The sequence below is a fragment of the Peromyscus californicus genome, unplaced genomic scaffold (assembly GCF_007827085.1).
Source record: "Peromyscus californicus insignis strain IS unplaced genomic scaffold, ASM782708v3 Scaffold_8__1_contigs__length_139910024, whole genome shotgun sequence".
NCBI classification, from domain to species: domain Eukaryota; kingdom Metazoa; phylum Chordata; class Mammalia; order Rodentia; family Cricetidae; genus Peromyscus; species Peromyscus californicus.
The window spans coordinates 41,180,868-41,186,117 of NW_026294606.1; the positions used below are offsets into that span (position 1 = coordinate 41,180,868).

Here is a 5,250-nt window from a genome sequence, read left to right on the forward strand (position 1 = left end):
ATGGCAGGTAGATGAGTACCTGGACAGCACGAGCAAATAAATTCGCCCTCGCTTCCATACTGGTTCTCGATTTCGTCGCAATTCTCCTGTTTGAGACTCTTGAGTGCTGAAATTTACAAGCATGAGCCACCACACCCAGCTAGTACATTTAACATCTACAGTTAGGGCCCCCAGAAATAAAAGAAAGCCGGCGTGTGTCACAGAGGCACACTCTGTTGATGATCCTCTAAAGAAGGTTAGGCAGGAGAAACTGCTGGTGTGCACACAACTCCCTCCTCCGTGCGCGCTGCACAAAAGAGGAATGGTGATACTCTGGGTTCTTTAAAGAGCCAGACCAGCGGGCTCTGCAACACAGAACTGGCTTTTCAGGCAAGATGATGGAGGTTAGGGGGAAATTCAGGGATCAGGGAAGCAAGCTCGGTAATTTCCAGAGACTGCGGGGCCAGGCGGGCTCTTCGACTTGTCCCAGATCTAGCAAGCAGCATCCAGCGCCTGCAGGTGCGCAGGAATGCTGTGTGTCTGTCCATTAGCTTGTGCCTTCCACGAAAACCTTTCGGGGGATGCTGGTTCCAGGTGAACCCGGGAAAGGTCACGTGGGCACTTCCAGATTCTTGGACGCACCGCCACGCGCGCTCCCGCACGTCCCTCTGTAGAGTGTGCACAGCCATCACAGAGAAAGCATGCTCCAGTGGCGCAATCGGTTAGCGCGCGGTACTTATACAGCAGTATATGTGCGGGTGATGCCGAGGTTGTGAGTTCGAGCCTCACCTGGAGCATGTTTTCTTCCCTTTCCGGTTCAAACATGTTTGAAAATGCATTTTTCCTTCCAAGAAAACAAGAAATCGTAAATATTTTCCATGGTGCGAACACTCAAATTCCTATGATAAAGAGCATCTAATCCAACTCAAACGTGAGAGGAAAACCACCAGTCGATAGGTTAATTTAATTAAACCTGTAAGCTAACTTTTAGACAGGCAGAAGCGCTTTCCCCTCCCCCACCCCACGCCAGGGCAGGATTCTTCAGCTTTTGGGGACTGAGTCAGTACCTAGTAACGCTAACACTGGTCTTATGTTCTGCTATTTCTACAAGTCTTGAAGTGAGGCCTAAATCTACAGTTGTGCTCAGTCCCGCCTCACCACCTATTTTAGAAAAGCCGTCCTGTATAACCCCTACGCTGGACAGACTGAAGCAGGAAGACTGCCGGGAGATGAAGGCCAATCTGGGATACATAACTGAGTTGCAGGCCAGCCTGGCATACAGAGTGAGATAAACTTAACCATCCCAGTTCCATCCTTGTCAGTTTGGCTCATATAACATCTCCGTAAAACATAATTTATCTTGTAATAAAGAAAATTACAAGACCACAATCCACCTGGCGTGAAAGAACTAGTCTACATACAATTGAAAATGTGCTAACCCTTGTAGACGCCGTTCTGGGACAGACGGCCATGCTCAGCTATTCACAATAAGAATGTTTCTGCCTCAGATCAAAGTCCCTGATGCTTCTGAGCTCAGAACCAAAGTGAGTTAACCTTAACAAACTCTTATCTGAAATCTGCCTTAGGGCATCCTGAGATTGTAGAAAATGCTATTGTTTATTGAGCATGCTCAGAGTTTCAAAAGTTTGACTCCCTGGTGAGCTATACCTGCTTGGCGCGGATAGCCAGTCCCCAAAAGAATCAAACTGTTGCTCGAATCTTAAGTCGGTCTTATAATAAAAACCCCGGAGCCAGATATTGGGGTAAATGCTGAAAGATTAGAGAGACAAAGGAACAAGCCGTTGCCAAGTCTCACCTCGACAGCTCCAGGAATCCTCTGACTTAAATGCCTCGGTGTCCTCAGCTGAAAAGCTCCAGCCAAAAAGGGCTCCTCAGCTGAAAAAGCTCTAGTTCCTGTCTCCTCACGCCTTATATACCCTTCTCTGCCCAGCCTTACCACTTCCTTCTTAGTCCTGGCATTAAAGGCCTGTGTGCTTCCCAAGCAAAGGCATGAGATCTCAAGTGCTGAAATTAAAGTCATGTAATTCGCTAGTACTGGGATTAAAGGTGTGTGCCACCACTGCCTGGCATCTATGTTTAATCTAGTGGCTTGTTCTGTCCCCTGATCTTCAGACAAACTTTATTTGGGTACACAATATGTCACCACAAGGAACCCATACAGGTGTCCCACTCTATGAGACCCACAACCAGGGCAACTTGATTTTGAAACACTGACATGCCTACTGCCAATGCCTCAGTGCAGACACTTGCTTTCCTGTCTTGAAGTATGTCTAATTAATTCTACTTATACCTTCTGTTTTTGGGGAACTCCCTCACAGCTTAAGCATCACCATCTGGTCAACCCTGTTCCCAGCATGATCACTCCTTCCCCAGAAGAGGAAGTAAAGTACCTATATGATGTTTATGGTTTGCCTGATGTCATGTAACTTAAATTTTATGGAGTAAAGTGAGCAATACTTTAAAAGTGAGAGAAAACTATTAATGTCTTGGGAGAGGGGAAAGGAAGGATATTTAATACATGTGTTTACACACACAAAAGTATTCCTAGCAAAACAGAGGGGGAAATGTTTATGAAAAGAATAGTCTTTTTTTGCGGGGAGGGAGTTGGTTTTTTGAGACAGGGTTTCTCTACATAGCCCAGGCTGTCCTAGAACTCACTATGTAGACCAGGATGGCATTGAACTCACAGAGATCTGCCTTCCTCTGCCTCCAAGTGCTGGGATTCAAGGTATGTGCCATCACACCTGGCACTTTAAAAAAAAATTCTTTAACATTTTTTAAATTTATATTTTATGTTAAATTTATATTTTATGTGTATGTATTTATATTTTCTGTGTACCACATGCTTGCCAGGTACTCTTGCAGGCTAGAAGAGGGTGTCAGATCAACTAGAACTGGGGTTTCAGAAATGTTGTAAGCCTCTGTGTGGTTCCTGGGAATCAAAACCATGTCCTCTGGAAGAGTACAGCCAATGCTCTTAACTGCTGTTCTTTACCTGTCTTCCTCCATTGCTCTCTGTGTTCCCTGGATTTTACTAAATGGTCTTTCTAATAACAGTTCTTTAACTTCGTTTTCCTGATGGATATGAGTATCAATCTTCATCACAAGGCACAGTAATACTAAGAGATAGCCCCGAGGATTTCTTGTGCTCCATACATATCCTTCTTTACCTTTCAGTGGAGTAATAGTCCAAGTTCTTTTTGGTGTCAGGGTAAATCACTCTAGTCAGACCAACTGCCTTCTTGGCCTGTTGACTCAGAGGTATGAGGAGGCCAAAGTGACTGGGTGGCAGTCTTTTCTTTCAGGTCAGTGTGCTCATTATTACATCTTTTAAGGGAAGCATCATCCCTTAAAAGCTAAGACTCCAAGCCAGAAGAAGATGCAGTTGTGGGAACAGGAACCACAGCTCTGCAAGTGGGTCACTAGGAGTCACAGTGAATGGTGCCACTTTTATTTTTATCTGGATCTTGAAATCCTGGTAGTGGACAAAATAGCACTATATACCAGATGCTGATCCAGAATACACATTGCCACCTAGAAAGTCTTGTCTCAGCCCTGCAAAGCACTTACTCCCAGCTGGTGTCACCCTGTTAAACCGCTGCTCCAGGATGGCAGGGAATGGATAAGGCCAGAGAATTAACAACTGTGGGCCAGTTGCCTGTAATTGGACATTTCCTGTTCCGACTGCCTGTTTCCAAATACCAGGCAGCTGCTTCCCAAATTACCACTGAGGCTTATATTAATTATAAATGCTCAGCCAATAGCTCAGGCTTGTAACTAAGTAGCTCTTACATTTTAAGTTGACCCATATTCCTTATTTATGCTCTGTCCCATGGCAGTACCTTTATTAGCAAGGCATGTTCATCTCCTGTTCCCTCTGCATCTAGCTGGCAACCCTCTGACTCTGCCCTTCTCCTTCCTGTCATCCTTAGATTGGTCACCCTTCCTACACTTCCTGCCTGGTGACTGGCCAATCAGTGTTTTATTAAACCAATTTGAGTGACAAATCTTCACAGTGCTCAAGAGGATTATTCCACAGCATTTCCCTTTTTTGTCTAATTAAAAAGGAAAGTTTTAACTTCAATGTAGTAAAACTATATAAAACAAGAACAGTTGTTAAGTAAGAATTACAGTAACACTAATTCATTTGCATTTGGCAAAATTAGAGAAAATACTTTATTATCTATCTTATCTTGGTCAGTCTAAAGCTTTGTATCTAATTTACTTTCTATTTCTATAACCAAGGAAAACTATAATTTTATCTATTTAGTTTTCAACTCCATCAAAGACCCCAGAAGGGTGAAATGTTGCATAATGGTAGGGACATCAGGCTTCCTGGACAGTTACCCAAAGTTCCTCTTTAATGTCTGGGCATCCAACTCTGGCCTACAGGCCCAGTATATCTGACAGACTTTCCTATGAAGAAGAGAAGTTTGAAGGACTGTCCTACCTTGTCTTGGCAAGTTTGGCAGTTACCTTTGTTGAGTCCTGCTGGTCCAGTTTGGACAGTAACTGTCAGCAATTGAGGCAAGGGCAGTTTCTTTGCCCATATGGCTAGGTTTTGCCATAAAGGAAACAAACTCCACATGGAGTTTCTTCGATGCCCATCATCTTCCTCTTTGAAGTAATTGGTGCTGCCAGGAGCAGACATGTCTCACTGTCATAAAAGTCTAAGTTCTTAAAATATTTTAAATGCCATATTCTGTAGGTCTTTGAAGTGTTTGAAGATTGCCTATCTAATTGAAATATATCTCTGTATGACCTTGAAAACCTAACTACTATGACTATAAGTTTGTTATTATAGATGACTATCCATCTAGTTATAGTTACAGCTTTCCTTGTTAACAAATTCAGAAAAGAAACTCACAGAAGAGGTATAAAGTGTGTAAGGTTGAGAGACCTAAAAAACTAGTTTTGGGTTGGTAATGTAAGTTAGGATAGAAAGTGAATTAGGTACAACACTTTGGACTTACCAAGATAGGATAGGTAATGGAGTGTTTTTGCTGAATTTGTCAAATGATAATGGACTAGACATTGTTAATGTAATTATTGCCTGTATATATTTATATATTATAAATTATAAATATATTATAGTTATTGTATAAAGTTTCTCTATGTTAGCTAAAACCTTTGTTCTTTATTTAGAAAAAAAGGGGGAAATGTGTGATATTTTGTTTGTGTTTTGATAAATAAAGCTTGCTTGGAGTCAGAGGGCAGAGCCAGCCACTAGTTAACCATAGAGGTTTGGAG

At 42.6% G+C, this 5,250-nt stretch overlaps 1 non-coding gene across 1 annotated transcript; it reads left to right on the plus strand.

Annotated features, from left to right (window-relative positions):
* The first annotated feature begins 682 nt into the window (after window positions 1-682).
* Trnai-uau (transfer RNA isoleucine (anticodon UAU)) lies at window positions 683-776 on the plus strand. Its single transcript has 2 exons — window positions 683-720; window positions 741-776. It is a non-coding gene; the product is annotated as a tRNA-Ile (tRNA).
* Window positions 777-5,250: the final 4,474 nt, after the last annotated feature.